A 22,179-nucleotide genomic window follows, 5' to 3' on the forward strand; every position below is an offset into this window, starting at 1 on the left:
TGTCTACTGACGTGGCAGCAGAAAGTCTTCCCCTCAGCTGTGGATGTGAGAGGAGTGAAGGAATAGCCCCCTACAGCTTTGCATATGAATGAGTCAGAGGTAGGATTTGAATATTAAAGATCCACTATAGCTCATTCATATACAAGCCCTGCCATCAGATCATTTCCAAATTTGCATATTGCGTGTCAATTTACATGTGAATGCCCATTTTTTTTCACATTCGTTTTTCTTTTTTTTTTTTTGGTTAACTTTTTTTTGTCTGTCTATAGATCTATGTTTATCCCATGCATGTTTGAAGCCATTTACTATTGACTGTCTCACTACCTCTGTTGGTAGTTTATTCCAATCATCAACTACCCTTTCAGTAAAATAATACTTTCTAAGATTAGTTTTGAACTTTCCTCCAGTTAGTTTGAGGTCACGTTCCCCGTGTTCTTGATTTTGGTTTCATATTGAAAAAAAAAAAAGTAGCGCAATCTGGGACTGTTAGGAGGTAAGTCTGGACATACACTAGTAGGGTGCAGCCAAACTGCCCTGGATTCTTTTTCAGCAGGGTTCGGTGAACTTCAAAAAGTTTGGATGTGGAATCCTCACCCACTGACATTAATGGGAATCAAATCTGTCCAATTAAAAACACCAATTTTCTAGTCAATTTGGCAAGACGGTGTCAAAAAAATAATATCACAGGGGGAGGGGCACTACCTTGGGAAACGTGTACCACTAAATTCCATTGGCCCAGGATCAGTGATTTCTTTTTTAAATGCTTAAAGTGAACCATTAATAATGTCCAGTTACATGTTGTTATGGACCAGCTGGCATCCCGTGTCGGTGCTTCCACCTCTCCAACCTAGTGTGCAGTTGGGTCACCATATTCCCTCTGACATTTAACCTGTACAAGATTAATATTACACCTTTCCATCCACTCCAGAAGGAAAGCTTTATTGTCCTTATTCAGAGAATGAATTCAAACCTCTCTCTCAGCGTTCATCACGTTGTCCATCCTTAGAGAATGATCTTCTCTCTCCATGGGATCAGATGTGGAACTGAGCTCTTTTTCATGCTTTGACCGAGAGAAGCAGACAAATCCCCAGTCTCCTCCATTAGTAGTGGGTAGGAGTCCCCTCCAAAAGCCCCTGTCTCCTTTGGGTCTGTGACATTTCTTCCCCCAGCAAATGTAGACTAACCAGGTCCCAGACTTCCACCTGGTAGACCCGTGTTAGTCAGGCAGAGTGACACCACTAGTGATGGACGAACTTCCGACGGGATGTTTCGCGAACGCGACCAAAAGTTTGCAAACCGCAAAGTTTGCGGCGGACCTCATTGACTTTAATGGCAGTGAACCTTAAAAACCTCCAGGTCATATTTTCAGCCACAAAATACTTACTAGCTGTGCATACATAGTCCCACCACATGGACACTGACATAACACATGTATGAAGTGAATCTGGGATCGACAACGACAAGAATTCTTTTTTTATCTGTGAAATTTTACAATTCAGGAGCGCATGAAGGCCATGGAGGAGAGCCAGGGTCAGGGCAGGCTATGAAGGGGGTGCAGGAGATGATCAGTGCCACAGTCAGGGCAGCGCAGTCCTGTGCCAGTGTGCCAACCTGTACTTGAGCCCCTCCCTCTGCCCAGCCCTTACCCCTACCTATGCAGGGCTCCACTGCAGTGGTCCGGAGGTGCCAGTCCAGTGCTGATCTTCAGCCATGGTGCTGACCCTGCCTGCTGATTGGCTTCTCCGCTGCTATCGCCCTCACTGACACCAGCACTGAGATAGAACACTGACACCAGCACCACGATAGAGACTGAGCACTGACACCAGCACCGAGATAGAGAGAACTGACACCAGCACCGTGATAGAGAGTACTGAGACCACACCAGCACCAAGATAGAGAGCACTGACACCAGCACCGAGATAGAGAGCACTGACACCAGCACCGAGATAGAGAGCACTGACACCACACCAGCACCGTGATCTAGAGCACTGATACCAGCACCGTGATCGAGAGCACTGACACCAGCACCGTGATCAAGAGCACTGACACCAGCACCGAGATAGAGAGCACTGACACCACACCAGCACCGAGATAGAGAGCACTGACACCAGCACCGAGATAGAGAACACTGACACCAGCACTGAGATAGAGAGCACTGACACCAGCACTGTGATAGAGAGCACTGAGACCACACCAGCACCGAGACAGAGAGCACTGACACCAGCACCGAGGTAGAGAGCACTGACACCAGCACCGAGGTAGAGAGCACTGACACCAGCACCGAGGTAGAGAGCACTGACACCAGCACCGAGGTAGAGAGCCCTGACACCAGCACCGAGATAGACAGCACTGACACCAGCGCTGTGATAGAGAGCACTGAGACCACACCAGCACCGAGATAGAGAGCACTGAGACCACACTAGCACTGTGAAAGAGAGCACTAAGACCACACCAGAACTGAGCTAGAGGGCACTAACACCACACCAGCACCATGATAGAGAGCACGGACACCAGCACCATGATAGAGAACACTGAGACCACACCAGCACCGAGATAGAGAGCACTGACACCAGCACCGTGACAGAGAGCACTGAGACCACACCAGCACTGAGATAGAGAGCACTGACACCAGCACCGAGATAGAGAGAGAGCACTGACAACAGCACCGAGATAGAGAGCACTGACACCAGCACCGAGATAGAGAGCACTGACAGCAGCACCAATACCAGAAACTTGCTGCGGTACCCAAAAATATGACATCGCTCAACCTCTTCAAACAGGAGGGTACGGGCATATAGTACGGTGTGCTTTTTCTGTACAAGGAAGTGAGTCAAAGGTAGAAGAAAGGTCTGTGTGCTCGATTAAATAAATTGTTTATAGAGTTATACATATACATGGTCTACTGGTCACATGTGTTGAATTCCTCCGAGATCCATGCCTCATTCATTTTTATAAATGTCAGGTAGTCAACACTGTCGTGAGCTAGGCGAGTACGCTTATCGGTCATGATCCCCCCTGCTGCGCTGGACGTCCTTCCGGACAGGACACTGGAAGAGGGGCAAGCCAACAGTTGCAAATTGGGCAAGCTCTGGCCAGAGGTCAAGCCTGCCCACCCAGTAGTCCAAGGGTTCATCAATCCTCAGAGCATCCACATCGGCTGTTAACCCGATGTAGTCGGACATCTATCGGTCTAGGCATTCCCTGATGCTGGATCCGGATGAGACCTGTCGATGGGTCGGCTGAAATAATGACCTCATATCAGAAGTAACCAACACATCTTCAAACCGCCCTCTTCTTGCAGGCGCTGTTTGATTGGTACCCGCAACTTTCTCTGGGAGTGGGAATTCCTCCTCTGCCAGCGCACGCAAAGCCGAATGCAGCAGTTGTCGAAGCAAGCCTGGAAGTGCTCCATTCTGGCAGCCCTCTGTGGTGCTGGTAACATTTCCGCCATTTTGTGTTTGTACTGGGGTCTAAGTACATTGGCCACCCAGTACTGGTACTTGACCCTTATGCTTTTTATACGGGGTCCCTATTAAAAGACTGGAGCATGAAGGCCCCCATTTGCACTAAACTGGAAGCGGTGGTGGCCTGGCTCCTGCTCATCATCCAGGATAATGTCGTCCTCCTCGTTCTCCTCTCCCCATCCACGCACAACAGGGATCCCAGAAAGTTTAAAGCACGCTCTTCTTGCTCCTCCTCATCTGCCCCGGCAACATCCTCCTCTGACTCCTGTTGTTCACTTGTCTCAGATAGTGTAGCCCCCCTGGGAATTCATCCAGCATTGCGACTTCCTCATCTTCCCGCTCCTGCTCCACCACGGCTTGATCAATGACACAATGCAATGCACACTCCATAAAGAAGGCATAAGGTTCCATGTCACTGATGGCGCCATGGCTGCGACTGACCAGTTTGGTGATCTCATCAAATGGCCCGCAGAAGTCTGCATGCGTCGCGCATAAGCAGCCACTGACGGGGTGAAAAAAAACCAAGCTCCCAAGAACCTGTTCTGCTGCAAAGTTCGTACAGGTAGTCGTTAACTGCACGTTTCTGCTGGAGTAGCCTGTCGAGAATATAGAAGGTTGAGTTCCATCACGTCGGGCAATCGCAAATAAGACGTCTGACCAGCAGATTGTGTCCGGCTGAATGTCAGCAAGGCGAGCCATGGCCGTGTAAGATCTTCTGAAATGGGCCGAGATTTCCTTTGCCTGCCGCAAGATGTCCTGGACCCCAGGATATTGGACATCAAATCGCTGCACGACCAGTTTAAGACATGTGCTATGCATGGCATGTGCGTAATTTTGCCCTGTTTCAATGCGCTAAGCAGATTGCCACCGTTGTCACCCACCACTTTACCAACTGTCAAATTGAGCGGTGTTAGCCACTAATCTGCCTAAGAACGCAAAGCTGAAAGGAGTTCAGGGCCAGTGTGGCTCTTGGCTTCCAGGCACAACAGATGCAGCACAGCATGGCAATGTCTCACCTGGCATGTCGAATAGGTTCTGGGGAGCTTGGGCGGCGCAGTGGAAGAGACGCTAGCAGTGGAAAAGGAGGAGTCAGCCAAGGAGGAGAGGGAGGAGGATGGAGTAGGAGGAGGAGAAGAAGAGGCAGGCCTGCATGCAATCTGTGGTGGTAAAACCAAATCTAGTTTACCCAGTGGGCAGTAAAATGATATACCTTCCCTGCCTGTGTTTGGTAGACCACGTATCTGTGGTAAGATGTATCTTGGCACTGACACTGTGTGCCAGAGATACATTCACTTGCCGCTGAACATGGCCATATAGCTCTGGGATGCCCTTCTGTGAGAAATACTTCCTTCCTGGGACCTTCCATTGTGGTGTTCCAATGGCCACAAATTTTTGAAAGGCCTCCGAGTCCACCAGTTTATATGGCAGTAGTCGACGGGCTATCAGTTCTGACAAGCCAGCCGTCAACCATTGGGCAAGAGGGTTATCTGGCGTCATCATTTTTTTACGCTCGAACATTTGGTCCACGGAAGCTGCCTTTTTCCAGAAAAACGTGAGGATGGCGTGATGGAAGGTGGAATGGAGGACAATTGTGAGGAGAGAGGAGAAGGAGAAGTAGAAGACGAGGCTGGACGGTGAGAGCCTGGAGTGTGGCTTTGTGTGTTCCTTTGCTCCCACTCGGCTCGGTGATGGCTGCTCATGTGCCTTCTTAAGGCGGTCGTCCCTAGGTGAGTGTTGGGCTTACCGCGACTAATGCGTTGACTGCAAAGATTGCAGATGGCAACGCTATTGTCAGCAGCGGACACGTTAAAAAAAGCCCACACTGCGGAGCCATGTGCCGGTGTCCTGGGAGCGCCAGATGTGACCGTACATGGTCGATGACTCGCTCCTGATACATTAGCAGTCTGCTTTGTCCCTCCTGTGCAATCTACGTTCTGCCTGCTTCTCCTCCTTATCTGCTGGTCCATATCTCCCTCTGAACTCCCCTCCTCTTCCTCTCTTGTGGGCACCCACGTGACATCACTAGACACGTCATCATCAATGTCACCTTCCCCACCGCTGTAAGTAGAGATCTCGGAGTAGGCAGCAACACCGGGGACCAACCTCCTCCTTGGGCTGATCTGGGTACTGTCTTCAGACTGCTGAGTGGCGGTTGTTGCTACCTCCTCTTCCTGATCCAATACCAAGAGTGGCTGCGCATCAGAAATGTCCTCTTGATATGGATCGGAAATAATTCCTGTGACTCAAGCGGAAGGTATGTGGTGGTGGTGGTGTGTTGGTGGTAGTGTCTTTGGGGGTGCACATAGCAGAGAGTGAAGAAGAGGGTGCAGATCGAGAGGATGAGGAGGGTGCAGAAAGGTAAGGCTGAGTGAGCCACTCAACCAAGTCTGGTGCGTCCTTTGACGTAATCACACGCACCTTTTGCAATTTGCCACGTTGGCTCAAGTCTGTTGCTCCTGCCCTACCTCTACCACCCCTGCGGAAGGGACGCCTCTTCCTCTGCCTGTCATTTTTTAAATGACCCCTGTGACAAAGTCTCTAGAGAAGTGCAGTATGTATGTGGAAAGTATATTATACGTGTACAAGCCTATATACTGTATACCTATAAAAGGACCTTTGTGGACCTAGTAGCAAGTGATTTGCAGACTGTCCCTGCTCAGAACACCAAAGTGTCCCTCAGTCCCTACACTGATAAAAGACAGCTACAGAACCGGGCAGCACTCAGCAGCAAAGCAGTCAGCAGTGCACCATAATATACGTTCTATATTTGAAAGAGGTATATTATACGTGTACAACCCTATATACTGTACACCTATACCAGTCCTTAAAAGGACCTTTGTGGACCTAATAGTAATAGCTAGTGATTAAACTGACTGTCCCTGCTCCACACAGCGTCTTGTCCCTACACTGATAAAAGACAGCTGCAGAATCGGTCAGCAGTGCACTCAGCAATCACCAGCACAGCAGTTAGCAGCAATGCACCAGAACCCTACATACTGTACACCTATACCAGTCCTTAAAAGGACTTTTGTGGCCCTAATAGCTAGTGATTTGTGTCACTACAGTCTGTCCCTGCTCCACACAGCAACCTCTCCCTACACTGACAAAAGACAGAATGTAAAATGGCCGCCAGATCAGGTCTATTTATAATTAGGGGGAATGTCCAATTGTCCATGTGCTGGAATGTCTCAATTGGCTGTCCTGTACCCCATGATGGATGTGTCATGGGTCAAAGTTCTTCACAATGTAAACAAATATGGCCGCCGCGAACAACGACAGAAGTCCGCCGGCTTGGCGAATCGCAAACGAGAAAAATTTGCCACGAACCGACCGCCGGGCGAACCGCAAGGCCATCACTAGACACCACATAGTCCATTTTTATTCTTGGCCACAGGGAAAGGTTTTGTCAGTAGGTGGTCATGAACCCTTTGTCCAGCTGGCAAAGCTTCAGCTGGGTGGTCTTTACCATTCTAGGACTTGGTCTGCTGCTGGGGAGAGGGGCAACTCCCCTGACTCCCTGGAGCTCTGAAGTTGTTTCCAGTGCTGGGCAGAGGTTGGTAGCACTCTGCCCTGATGCCAGCACTTATGTTGGGGACCCCACATCGTTCGATCTGGCTAACTGTTGGGGAGGGAAGCCGGCTTCCTCCACTCCCAGACTTTGAATCTGCTGCTGGGGAGGGAGGACAACCACCAACTCTCCCAAACTGTATATATAGATGTATATAAAATGCTATTCTTTGTCAAAAGTGTTTCCCAGCGCTAAACCTTTCATCCGGATTCTAAATTGCTGCATTTGTACATTTCAAAAGCCAATATAAAGGAATAGTAGTGGTAAAAAAATAAAAAATCACTTGTGGGTTTAACTTTTTTGCATTATTTTTCCTTAAAGGGGGTGGGGCAGGGGGCATGTCCTATGCCTACATACTTTTGCTTATAGGTGTCCCTCTCAGAAAGTTGGGAGGTATGCCACGTCTGTACACCCCACTACCCACCCCTGTCCACCCCACTGCCCCCTGCATATCACATTACATCCCTGTCCACCCCACTACTCCCTGCACACCACACTACATCCCTGTACATGCCACTGACCCCCTGCACACCACAATACTTCCATATACACCCCACTGCATCCCTGTACATCCCAATGGCCCCCCTGCACACCACACGATTTCCCTGTACACCCCGCTGCCCTCCTGCACACCACATTGCCCCCATGCACACCACACTACTTCCCTGTACATCCCACTGCCCCCTGCACACCACACTACTTCCCTGTACACTCTACTGCCCCTTCACACCACACTACTTCCCTGTACACCCCACTGCTCCCTGTACACCACACTACTTCCCTGTACATCCCACTGCCTCCCTGTACACCACACTACTTCTCTGTACACCACACTGCCCCCTTGTACACCACACTACTTTCCTGTACAGCCCACTGCTCCCTGTACACCCCACTACTCCCTGCACACCACACTACATCCTTGTACATGCCACTGACCCCCTGCACACCACACTACTTCCCTATACACCCCACTGCATCCCTGTACATCCCAATGCCCCCCCTGCCACACACACTACTTCCCTGTACACCCCGCTGCCCCCCTGCACACCACACTACTTCCCTGTACATCCCCACTGCCCCCCTTGCACACCACACTACTTCCCTGTACACCCCACTGCCCACCAAACTACTCCCCTGTACATCCCACTGCCCCCCTGCACACCACACTACTTCCCTGTACACCCCACTGCTCCCTGCACACCACACTGCTTCCCTGTACATTCCACTGCCCCCCTGCACACCACACTACTTCCCTGCACACCCCACTGCCCCCTGCACAACACACTACTTCCCTGTATACCCCACTGCCCCCCTACACACCACACTACTTCCCTGCACACCACACTACTTCCCTGCACACCCCACTGCCCCTGCACACCACACTACTTCCCTGTACACCACACTACTTCCCTGTACACCCCACTGCCCCCTACACACCACGCTACTTCTGTGTACACCCTACTGACCCCTTTACACCCCACTGCCCCCTGTACACCACACTACTTCCCTGTAAACCCCACTGCCCCCTATACACTCCACTGCCCCTTCACACCACACTACTTCCCTGTACACCCCACTGCTCCCTGTACACCACACTACTTCCCTGTACATCCCACTGCCCCCCTGTACACCATACTACTTCTCTGTACACCACACTGCCCCCCTGTACACCACACTACTTCCCTGTACACCCCACTGCCCCCTTGTACACCATACTACTTTCCTGTACAGCCCACTGCTCCCTGTACATCCCACTACCCCCCTGCACACCACACTACTTCCCTGTACACCCCACTGCCCCCTGCACACCACACTACTTCCCTGTACACCCCACTGCCCCCCTGCACACCACACTACTTCCCTGTATACCCCACTGCCCCCCTGGCACACCACACTACTTCCTGCACACCACACTGCCCCTTGCACACCCACTTCTTCCCTGCACACCCTATTGCCCCCCTGCACACCACACTACTTCATGTACACTCCACTGCCCCCTGCACACCACACTACTTCCCTGTACACCCCATTGCCCCCTGCATACAACACTACTTCCCTGTACACCCCATCGCCCCCTGCACACCACACTACGTCCCTGTACATCCCACTACCCCCCTGCACACCGCACTACTTCCCTGTACACCCTACTGACCCCTGTATACCCCACACTACTTCCCTGTACACCCCACTGCCCCCATGTACACCACACTACTTCCCTGTACACCCCACCTTCCCCCTGTACACCCCACTGCCCACTGCACACCACACTACTTCCCTGTACACCCCACTGCCCTCCTGCACACCACACTGCCCCCATACACACCACACTACTTCCCTGCACACCACACTACTTCCCTGTACACCCCATTGCCCCCCTGTACATCACACTACTTCCCTGTACACCCCACTGCCGTCCTCAGTTCATCCCATTATCACTTCTGTAAATCTTTCTGCCCCCTATCAAAAACAAAAAAAAAATACAAAAAGAAAGAATGATAAACAGACTGACTGCAGAATGTATATAAGAAGTCTGTATAAAATGATATCTATTAGATGATGTGTCATTTAGTAATGATTTGCAGTGATCTGTGTCATTGTTATTGAATTCGGATGTAATTAATAAACAAAGAATACGCCTTCAATCACACGACTGACAGCCTGTCATTGTATTGTACGGGAGAAGCGGCTGCAGCTATCCGCTCACAACTGCCAAACCCAGGAGCATGTGTCAGTAAATTTCCCATGTGACTGGAGGATGAGAAAGCTGAATTGTTGACACGAACATCAAAAAATTATTTTGTTACTTTTAGGATATAAAATGTTACAAATTTCTTATTGGACTCAAATAAAGAGGAAACCCCCTCTTCCCACCAACAATGTGACTATAAAGACTCTCCGATAATTCCCCTCCAATCCCCCCCTGGTTATAACACTATGTAGTCATACCTGTCCCTGGAGCAGCAGCATGGTCTCTGTGTCTGTCTGTTATCTGTTACCAGTCCTGACTCCTCTCTTATATACTCTTCACCTTCTTTCACTTTCTCTTCACCTGGATGTCGGCCAGCAGAACTTTCATCATTTTTTTTCTTACAAATAACATTAAACTTGTACTTCTCTCTCCATGAATATGTAAATTCAAAGAGTACAATATAAACACCGCAATCACTATCAGCTGAGGCGGCTGGTGCTCAATACTGGGGGGGGGGGGGGATCAACACCACCCCCCAGTGGGAGATGGTGGGGGGGTGGCCATCACTCCCCCCTGTGGGAGACGGGCAGTTGTGGTGGCCGGTGGTAATTTTCTTTGGAGGGGGGGCAGCAAACAAGGAGTTTTTGTGCCCCCCCCATAAGCAGCCTCAATGTCCCGACCGCTGTGAGCTGTCCCTACCTGACATGTTTTGTTTTTATTACAACATTCACAATCATTTTAAGTGGTGAAAACACAAAATAAATTATTAGACCTCAGATCACCCCAATTCCTGCACCTTCACCCCTCAGATCACCCCAATTCCTGCACCTTCACCCCTCAGATCACCCCAATTCCTGCACCTTCACCCCTCAGATCACCCCAATTCCTGCACCTTCACCCACAGCTCACCCCAATTCCTGCACCTTCACCCCTCAGATCACCCCAATTCCTGCACCTTCACCCCACAGATCACCCCAATTCCTGCACCTTCACCCCTCAGATCACCCCAATTCCTGCACCTTCACCCCTCAGATCACCCCAATTCCTGCACCTTCACCCCTCAGATCACCCCAATTCCTGCACCTTCACCCCTCAGATCCCCCCAATTCCTGCACCTTCACCCCTCAGATCACCCCAATTCCTGCACCTTCACCCCTCAGATCCCCCCAATTCCTGCACCTTCACCCCTCAGATCACCCCCCAATTCCTGCACCTTCACCCCTCTGACCACCCCAATTCCTGCACCTTCACCCCTCACGTCACCCAATTCCTGCACCTTCACCCCTCAGATCACCCCAATTCCTGCACCTTCACCCCTCAGATCACCCCAATTCCTGCACCTTCACCCCTCACGTCACCCCAATTCTGCACCTTCACCCCTCACGTCACCCCAATTCCTGCACCTTCACCCCTCTGATCACCCCAATTCCTGCACCTTCACCCCTCAGATCACCCCCCAATTCCTGCACCTTCACCTCTCAGATCACCCCCCAATTCCTGCACCTTCACCCCTCAGATCACCCCAATTCCTGCACCTTCACCCCTCACATCACCCCAATTCCTGCACCTTCACCCCTCACATCACCCCAATTCCTACATCTTCACTATTTGGATCACCTCCCCATTCCTCACTGCACCACCCTGAATGCTGTCCCCCTTTCCTGCACACCTGTGCCCCCCCCCACCTAATGCCTGTTCCCCTCTCTAACCCCCAAATCCTTTTTACAACTGTACCTCCTACATACAGTACCTGTTCTTCACTGTAAACCCTCCCAACCAACACACACACACACCTTTGCCCCTCTGTACCTCCTACATATTTGTGTTTTCCACTGTGACCCCCCCCCCCCCGCTCTGCTGTTGTAGAACTAAGCGTGACATGTGCATCTCCTTCTGCTACAGATTCCGATGATCGGGGGGGAGGTGGATAGAGGGGATATCAGGCAAGCAAGAACTTACATGCCGGTCTTCTGACGCACCTGCCCTGCGGCCGTGGTTCCCTAGTCATGCCGCTTGGATAGTTGCAGACTTCTCTTTATCCTGGATATTTCCTCTCCTGCTCGCGCTGCAGACACCTTTTTCCAGTGAGAGCTTGAGACAGTCACGGCAAATTTCAAACTGCTTTTGCAATCTAAGTGCTTCCTTAAATTTGAATTGCCTCTGTTCCTCAATTCAGTGTCCATAAAACAACATTAAACTGGGAAGATCAGCATTAAAGTTGATCCAATACAAAGGAATAACCCTTTTTGAGCAGTCATTAAACACTTCACTGGCAGCAGGACAACATTTGCCGTGACCGTCTCAAGCTCTCACTAGAAAAAACATACTGACTGATTGAATTTCTTAAGCACCCTTCTCTAATGCCGTGTACACACGATCAGAAATTTGGCCAGCAAAAGACCGATGAGAGCTTTTGGTCGGAAAATGCGACCGTGTGTAGGCTCCATTGGAATTTTGCTGGCTGAATTTCGGCCAGCAAAATATTGAGAGCATGGTCTAAATTTTTCACTCGGAAAAAGTTCCTATCCGAAATTGTGCAATTGGCTACTGGCTATTGAACTTCCTTCTTCTAGTCCCGTCGTACGTGTTGTACGTCACCGTGTTCTTGACGGTCGGAGTTTGGTGTGACCGTGTGTATGCAAGACAGCTTGAGCAAAATCCCATCGGAATTCTGTTGGAAAAACTATCAGAGCTTTTTCCGACCAAAATTCCGACCATGTATAGGACAAACAGGCTCAACTGGAGGGTATTTGTTCTTCCCTCCTGCTCTTGGCACAGACATCCCCGATCAGACCTCCTGGAGGGGTTTAGGGATTATTTGGAACCATAATCATTAAGGGTGATATTGTATGTAAAGGTACTACAGAAGCTCCAGACGAAGCTACGATTGTGGTGAAACATGGAGAGGCAACCATTCTGTATTGTAACCACAGGGCTGTTTTTGCCTGAATATTTTATAGTAATTTTTTATTGTCTATGTAATATAATAAAAAAATTTTTTTTTTTTGATAATTTGATGTTGATCAATTTTTTCTGTACCTCAAAACTCCATCTTTCTACCCTTCGGATATTTTTTGCTCTGGTCCTTGCTTCAGCTACTCGCTGTGGTCTCTGGTAATAAGGTCCCTTAGTGGCGACAGCTTCCCCTCTACCTCCGACCATGACAGGTTCTCCGGCCGGTAGAACCGTCACTTCTGGTTGGACTGCAAGCCGCAATCCCAACCCTGCGCTGCTCTCTTGCTTCTGGATAGGCCCTCGGACAGCCTGGCAGCCAGATGTGCCCGGGATAGGCCCACACTCTGGCCTAGCAGCCTGGGGAAATATAACACACGTCACCCAGACAACCATCCAGGTGGCACAGAACACCGATCACCTGACTCCACCCAAATATATAGGTTCTCCAAGCAGGCCAAGGGATTCAAGAAAACCCCTGCCAATTGGCTGAGATACCCCATATACCCATAATCTGACCTTGCATTGCCCTTCTCGTATCAAATGCCATCAGGTACCCGGCCACCTAGCGGCACAGGAGATGGTGTTATATGTGACACTGAAAGTGTGCTGAGATAGGCAGGAGGAGAACCAGGAAAGAGTAGAATCGCAGAGGCTAAGGAAGTAGAGTTTGTTGAGGAGGAGCAGGTGGTCAACTGTGTGATTATATAGGGGTGATTCTTTCCTATACGCACTGTACTCAGGGCCAATGGCAGGGGGGCACCGCAACTGGTACCAATCCTCCTGCATCCCCACCTCTACATCCCGCTAGTGGACCGACACCAAACCCCCCCCCCGCTACTCCGGTCCCCCGCAGCACTCACCTCCTCTCCCTGGGTAGCTGTGCAGTATGTGGACGGGCTGGATAAAGACATAATCCTAAGCACTGAATATTGTTCTCTTAGGGCAGGATGATGAGATCAGGATAGACACCACATCCCAATTTTATGAAAGATACATGAAAAAGGAAGGAAAACGATGGGACTTTTAAGGTGTAAAAATAAATGAGTAATAGATTGTATATGAAAAAACAGAAATTTTATTAATATTACAATTCATAAAAATTCCTTGTTGTACTATTAGATCAATTCATATACAGATACAAACACTAGCGCTTTACATGTTTCGCTTCAAAGAGCTTTTTCAGGAGACTTTAAAGTGCTGTATAGATTGAATGCTAAAAAAAAATATAACAAAAGAACAGCAAGAAAATAATTACATAAAGTTTTGAAAAAAACAAAAAATTACATTTATCATATGAGTTCCGCCTTTTAGATTTTGCGCATTCGCATTAGCATCCAAACAGGTGCCTGCGTTCCAGAAGTGACGTCAGAGGCTCCCGCAACAGTGCAGGTATATAATTTTGGCTGCAGCCACCATTACTCTGTCAGAGGGCACCTGGAGTGAGAGATTATACATATTTCTTCCCTCTTTTATGCCTCAACCCATATCCAACTGATTGGTAAGTCTCTTTCCTTGAAAAAAGTTGCTTTGTTCCCTATTTACTCTATTCTCTCACTCTTATGGCCTATTCTAAGGCCAGACCTCTCTATATTATACCCATTTTATAGGTGTGCTCCTAGTGATCTACCCTGGAGTTTATCAGTTCTGGGGTGATCAGTTGAGGAGGAATTTTAGGCGGATCAATATTACTCTGCTAATCCTCAAGACTTCTCACCAGTACCATCTTGATTTACAGGCCTTCTCTCTTCCTCCATCTAGCGCTCAATGTTTTGGGGTCTTGTTCTCCATCGAGCACTAAATATATTGATCCCATCATACCATTAGGATGAAGGTAATCTCCTGTTCATCTATTGAAGTTAGGAATACTTTTTCAATATCTATAATATATATATATAATGACATATTTAGGCCTCCTCTTTCCTAGAAAAGAGGCGATATTCCTTATCCCCACTCTGTGATTTCTTGATCTATTGGATTAGGGCTTTCATCTTGTCTGGCAATCGGAATTTCAATATCTCTTTGATCCTATATTTGTTCTCCCGCTCTTTTCTTCCTCCGCTTTCCATCCTGTCTGCTGCCACGGATAATCTAGATGGAGAGCGGGGGAAGGAAAGAGCAGGAGAACGAGTGCCGTGGAAGGATATGTTATAACTGTGTTTGCCTGTCTTTCCGGATCGTACGATGAGCTTCTCAGTGCGGAGGATCATGTCTTTATTCAGCCCGTCCTCTGCCACATACTGCATTGCTAGCCAGGGAGAGGAGGTGATCGCTGCGGGGGACCAGAGAAGGAGGGGGAACAGAGGAGCAGAGGGGACCAGAGGAGCATGGGGGGGGGGGGGGGACCAGAGGAGCATGGGGGGACCAAAGGATAAGGGAGGGAAACAGAGGAGCATGGGGAGGGCAACAGAGGAGTATGGGGGGGGCAGAGGAGCATACGGGGGACCAGAGGCATACAGGGCGGACCAGAAGAGCATGTGGGGGACCAGAGGAGCATTGGGGGACCAAATGATAAGGGGGACCAGAGGAGCACAGGAGGGACCAGAGCAGAATAGGAGGGACCAGAGGAGCATGTGGAGGACCAGAGGAGCACGGGGGGGGGGGGGGGTTTGAGGAGCACAGGGGTACAGAAATGCGTGGGGGGGAATAGAGGAGCAGGAGGGAACATAGGAGCATGTGCTGACAAGTAGAGCACAGGGGACCAGAGGAGCATGGGGATACGAAAGAGCATGGGGGGAATAGAGGAGCATGTGTAGTACCAGAGGAGCATATTTGGTACCAGAGGAGCATGGGGAGAATATAGGAGCATGTGGGGGCCAGAGGTGTACAGGACAGACCAGAGGAGCATGTGGGGGGCCAGAGGAACATGGAGGGACCAAAGTATAAGGGGGGACAGAGGAGCAGGGGGGACCAGAGGAGCATTGTGGGGGATCAGAGGAGCATGGAGCATGGAGGGACCAAAGGGGGGATCATGTCTTTATTCAGCCCATCCGCTGCCACATACTGCATCGCTAGCAGGGGAGAGGGGGGGCAGAAGAGCAGGGGGGGACCAGAGGAGCATGTGGGGGACCAGAGGAGCATGTGAGGGACGAGAGGAGTACGTGGGGGACCAGAGGAGCATGTGGGGGACCATAGGAGCATGTTGGGGGCCAGAGGAGCATGTGGGGGACACGAGGAGCATGTGGGGGACAGAGGAGTACAGGAAGGGGGGGGACAGAGGAGCATGTGGGGGAGTAGAGGAGCTTCGGGGGGACCAGAGGAGCATGGGAGTACAGAAGAACATGGGGGAAAAAGAGGAGCAGGGGGAACATAGGAACATGTGTGGTACCAGAGGAGCAGGGGGGGCTCCAGAGGAGCATGGGGGGAATAGAGGTACAAGGGATAACAGAGGAGCATGTGTGGGAGGAGCATGGGGGAAGACCAGAGGAGCAGGGGGGCAACAGAGGAGCAGGGGGAACAGAGGAGAAGGGGGGGAACAGAGGAGAAGGGGGCAGAGGAGCACAGGGGGGGACAAAAGAGGAGCACGGGGGGGGCAGAGGAGCACGGGGGGGGGGGACAGAGGAGCACGGCGGATGGGGACAGACAACTGACTCAACAGCTACAGCCTAGGAGTTTCTCACTTTCCTGCCTGATCTTGTCCTGGTATGGGGGGGGGGGGGGGGGGTGTGGAGGGGGAACGCCAAACATAGTATTTGCCCCGGGTGAAAGAATGTCTAGCTTCACCACTGAATGTACTCTTCACTCTCTTTCACTTTCTGTAGGTCTGGACATTTGCCAACAGAAACGAATCTGCTTTCATTTGCTTGGAAATACCGCTGAGATATTATATTTCTACAAAAAGAACAATGCAAACACCGCTGTCACTATCAGAGTAATTCTGATTGATTGATTGGTTGAGTTCAGGGTGGCTCCAGGCAATGTGCAACTTTCCTTATACAAAGCTTTTATTAGTTCTATACTGGAGTATATCTACGGTGTATATACTTATGGTTAAGGTTAAGTGCTGGTTGCAGTAGCTCCTCTGCCCCCAATGACTTTGATTAGATTACTGGTTCATTTCCCAGGAAGGGACTCCTTTCTGTTCTTGCAGATTGCAACTGCACTTTGAAAAGTTGACAGTCTATTTGCTTTTAGTAAATCAACCTTTCATTACCTCCATTCTCACCACATAGATATTGAATGGTTGCAAAAAGCACATTTGAAGCATATCTGTGCACCAAAATACTTCAGTGCTTGTGTAGCGGTGTGTTGCCACTAGTTACTAACAACATCCACGTATATTCACCCCTCTGCCAGGCTTTCACACATCACTCTCCAGTAGACAATGAACAGTCATTTGCGTTGTTTTGTTTTATTTGGGGGATATAACTTGGTTGTGGAAGGGATATGGGGTGCCCATAGAACAGATTACATTCGCCATGTTATAGCAGTTGTGCTTTAAACTGGAAATGGTCATTGTGACTTTGCTGATTAAACTTGAAGAATTGTTATAGTAGTTGCACTTTGCATATTCTTGAATAGAGCACTTAGAAAACTGATGGACTCTAACCTTGACAGACTTTACACTCCTCCTCTGCACGAACTCTAGGAGACTGTAAGACCCCTTTCACATTGCTGCCGGCGGCGTCGGCGGTAAAGTGGCGGTATTTTTAGCGCCACTTCAGCTCTCAGCCCTGTGCCTCTTCCAGAACATTCTCACTGAAAGCAGGGTAGGTGCCCAAGAGCTGAAGCACATGTCAGTCACATCCACTGCTACTCTAACCACTCCCTGCCCCCAGATCAAAAACAGCTCACAGCATTAGGCCTGCTTAAATTTACCTGCGCCTATGGTAGAGGGTAGTGATGGACGAACTTCCAGCGGGACGATTTGCGAACGTGAACTGCGAAAAATTCACAGATAAAAAAAGAATACTTGTTGTTGTCGATCCCAGATTCACTTCATACATGTGTTATGTCAGTGCCCATGTTGTGGGACTATGTGTGCACAGCTAGTAAGTATTTTGTGGCTGGAAATATGACCTGTAGGTTTTTAAGGTTCGCCTGCCATTAAAGTCAAAAGTTCGTGAACTTTTGACTTTAATGGCAGGCGAACCTTAAAAACCTACAGGTCATATTTCCAGCCACAAAATACTTACTAGCTGTGCACACATAGTCCCACAACATGGGCACTGACATAACACATGTATGAAGTGAATCTGGGATCGACAACAACAAGCATTCTTTTTTTATCTGTGAAATTTTGACAATTCAGGAGCGCATGAGGGCCATGGGGGAGAGGCAAGGTCAGGGCAGCCTATGAACGGGGTGCAGGAGATGATCAGTGCCACAGTCAGGGCAGTGGAGTCCTGTGCCAGTGTCCCAGTGTGCCTACCTGTGCTTGAGCCCCTTCCTCTGCCCGGCCCTTACCCCCACCTATGCAGGGCTCCACTCCGGTGGTCCGGAGGTGCCAGTCCAGTGCTGATCCTCAGCCATGGTGCTGGCACTGCCTGCTGATTGGCTTCTCTGTTGCTATCTCCCTCACTGACACCAGCACTGAGATAGAACACTGACACCAGCACCGTGATAGAGAGCACTGACACCACACCAGCACTGAGATAGAGAGCACTGACACCCCACCAGCACCAAGATAGAGAGAGAGCACTGACACCAGCACTGAGATAGAGAGCACTGACACCAGCACCGAGATAGAGAGCACTGACACCAGCACCGTGATAGAGAGCGCTGAGACCACACCAGCACCGAGATAGAGAGCACTGACACCAGAACCATGATAGAGAGCACTGACACCAGAACCATGATAGAGAGCACTGACACCAGCACCGTGATAGAGAGCACTGACACCAGCACCAGGATAGAGAGCACTGACATTAGCACTGAGATAGAGAGCAGCACTGACACCAGCACCGTGATACAGAGAACTGACACCAGCACGAGATAGAGAGAGAGAGCACTGACACCAGGACCATGATAGAGAGCACTGACACCACACCAGCACCGAGGTAGAGAGTACTGACACTAGCACTGATACCAGCAACTCGCTGTGGGACCCAAAAATATGACACCGCTCAACCTCTTCAAACAGGAGGATACGGGCATATAGTACGGTGGGCTTTTTTTGTACAAGGAAGTGAGCCAAAGGGAGAAAAAAGGTCTGTGTGCTCGTTTAAATAAATTGTTTATAGATTTAGGCATATACATGGTCTGCTGGTCACGTGTTGAATTCCTCCGACATCCATGCCTCATTCATTTTTATAAATGTGAGGTAGTCAACACTGTCATGAGCTAGGCAAGTACGCTTATCAGCCACGATCCCCCCTGCTGCGCTGAACGTCCTTTCGGACAGGCACTGGACGAGGAACAGCCAACAGTTCAATTGCAAATTGGGCAAGCTCTGGCCAGAGGTCAAGCCTGCCCACACAGTAGTCCAGGGGTTCATGACTTCTCAGAGCGTCCACATCGGCCGTTAACCCGATGTAGTCAGACACCTGTCGGTCTAGATGTTCCCTGATGCTGGATCCGGATGACACCTGTCGATGGGTCGGCTGAAAGAATGACCTCATATCCGAAGTCACCAACACATCTTCAAACCGGCCTCTTCTTGCAGGCGCTGTTGGATTGGTACCCGCAACTCTTTCTCTGGGAGTGGGAATTCCTCTTCTGCCAGCGCACGCAACAGCAGAATGCAGCATTTCTCTAAGCAAGGCCTGGAAGTGCTCCATTCTGACAGCCCTCTGTGATGGTGGTAACATTTCCTCCATTTTGTGTTTGTACCGTCGGTCTAAGTACGTTGCCACCCAGTATTGGTCCTTGACCCTTATGCTTTTTATACAGGGGTCCCTGTTAAAACACTGGAGCATGAAGGCCCCCATTTGCACTAAACTGGAAGTGGTGTGGTGGCCTGGCTCCTGTTCATCATCCAGGATAATGTCGTCCTCCTCGTTCTCCTCCCCCCATCCACGGACAACAACAGGGATCCCAGAAAGGTTTAAAGCATGCTCTTCTTGCTCCTCCTCTTCCGCCACGGCACCATCCTCCTCTGACTCCTCTTCAGACTCCTGTTGTTGACTTGTCTCAGATAGAGTAGCCCCCCTGGGAATTCATCCAGCATTGCGACTTCCTCATCTTCCTGTTCCTGCTCCTCCACAGCTTGATCAATGACGCAACGCAATGCACGCTCCATAAAGAAGGCATAAGGTACCATGTCACTGATGGCACCATGGCTGCGACTGACCAGTTTGGTGATCTCCTCAAATGGCCTCAGAAGTCTGCATGCTTCGCGCATGAGCAGCCACTGGCGCGATGAAAAAAAACCCAGCTCCCTAGAACCTGTTCTGCCGCAGAGTTCATACAGGTAGACGTTAACTGCACGTTTCTGCTGAAGCAGCCTATCAAGCATATAGAAGGTTGAGTTCCATCACGTCGGGCAATCGCAAATAAGACGTCTGACTGGCAGATTGTGTCGCCGCTGAATGTCAGCAAGGCGAGCCATGGCCGTGTAAGATCTTCTGAAATGGGCCAAGATTTTCCTTGCCTGCCGCAAGATGTCCTGGACCCCAGGGTATTTGACAACGAATCGCTGCCCGACCAAGTTTAAGACGTGTGGCATGCATGGCATGTGTGTAATTTTGCCCTGTTTCAATGCGCTAAGCAGATTGGCACCGTTGTCACACACCACTTTACCAGCTGTCAAATTGAGCGGTGGTAGCTACTGATCTACCTATGAACGCAAAGCTGAAAGGAGTGCAGGGCCAGTGTGGCTCTTGGCTTCCAGGCACAACAGACGCAGCACAACATGGCAACGTCTCACCTGGCATGTTGAATAGGTTCTGTGGATCTTGGGCGGTGCAGTGGAAGAGACGCTAGCAGCGGAAAAGGAGGTGTCAGCCGAGGAGGAGAGGGAGGATGGAGTAGGAGGGGGAGAAGAAAAGCCAGGCCTGCATGCAATCCATGGCGGTAAAACCAAATCTACACAGATGCCACAGGTTACATGCTTGACGGCCGTCAGAAGGTTCCCCCAGTGGGCAGTAAAAGTTATATACCTTCCCTGCCTGTGTTTGCTAGACCACGTGTCTGTGGTCAGATGTATCTTGGCACCGACACTGTGTGCCAGAGATACATTCACTTGCTGCTGAACATGGCCATATAGCTCTGGGATGCCCTTCTGTGAGAAATACTTCCTTCCTGGGACCTTCCATTGTGGTGTTCCAATGGCCACAAATTTTCGAAAGGCCTCCGAGTCCACCAGTTTATATGACAGTAGTTGGCGGGCTATCAGTTCTGACAAGGCAGCCATCAACTGTTGGGCAAGAGGGTTATCTGGCGTCATCTTTTTTTACGCTCGAACATTTGGCCCATGGAAGCCTGCCTTTTTGCAGAAAAACTTGAGGACGGCATAATGGAAGGTGGAGTGGAGGACAATTGTGAGGAGAGAGGAGAAGGAGAAGTAGAAGACGAGGCTGGACGGTGAGAGCCTGGAGTGTGGCATTGTGGGTTCCATTGCTCCCACTGGGCTCGGTGATGGCAGCTTATGTGCCTTCTTAAGGCGGTCGTCCCTAGGTGAGTGTTGGGCTTACCGCGACTTATGTGTTGACTGCAAAGGCTGAAGATGGCAACACTATTGTCAGTAGCGGACACGTTAAAAAAAGCCCACACTGCGGAGCCATGTGCCGGTGTCCTGGGAGTGACAGATGTGACCGTACATGGTTGATGCCTCGCTCCTGATACATTAGCAATCTGCTTTGTCCCTCCTGTGCAATGTAAGTTCCGCCTGCTTCTCCTCCCTATCTGCTGGTCCATATCTCCCTCTGAACTCCCCTCCTCTTCCTCTCTTGTGGGCATCCAAGTGGCATCACTAGACACGTCTTCATCGGCGTCACCTTCCCCACCACTATAATTAGAGATCTCGGAGTAGGCAGCAACAGTGGGGACAAAGCTCCTCCTTGGGCTGATCTGGGTACTGTCGTCAGACTGCTGAGCGGCGGTTGTTGCTACCTCCTCTTTCTGATCCAATGCCAAGAGTGGCTGCACATCAGAAATGTCTTGATATGGATCAGAAAATAATTCCTGTGACTCAAGCGGAAGGTATATGGTGGTTGTGGTAGTGTCTTTGGGGGTGCACATAGCAGAGAGTGAAGAAGAGGGTGCAGATCGAGAGGATGAGGAGGGTGCAGAAGAGTAAGGCTGAGTGAGCCACTCAACCAAGTCTGGTGCGTTCTCGGATGGTGGATAAGCAGCCCCAAACAAGTTCCAAAGAAATTCAAGCTGTCCTGCAGGCTCAGGGACCATCAGTGTCAGCGCAAACTATCCGTCGACATTTAAAAGAAATGAAACGCTATGGCAGGAGACCCAGGAGGACCCTACTGCTGACACAGAGACATAAAAAAGCAAGACTACAGTTTGCCAAAATGTACTTGAGTAAGCCAAAATCCTTCTGGGAAAATGTCTTGTGGACAGATGAGACCAAGATAGAGCTTTTTGGTAAAGCACATCATTCTACTGTTTACCGA

General features: G+C 50.0%; 1 protein-coding gene across 1 annotated transcript in view; it reads right to left on the reverse strand.

Annotated features, from left to right (window-relative positions):
* LOC143998134 (uncharacterized) overlaps positions 1-22,179 on the reverse strand; it is a 56,344-nt gene that overhangs the window by 14,048 nt on the left and 20,117 nt on the right. The window lies entirely within an intron of this gene.

This window comes from Lithobates pipiens, unplaced genomic scaffold (assembly GCF_037356315.1).
Source record: "Lithobates pipiens isolate NorthernLeopardFrog02 unplaced genomic scaffold, aLitPip1_a1.2 Scaffold_19, whole genome shotgun sequence".
NCBI classification, from domain to species: Eukaryota; Metazoa; Chordata; class Amphibia; order Anura; family Ranidae; genus Lithobates; species Lithobates pipiens.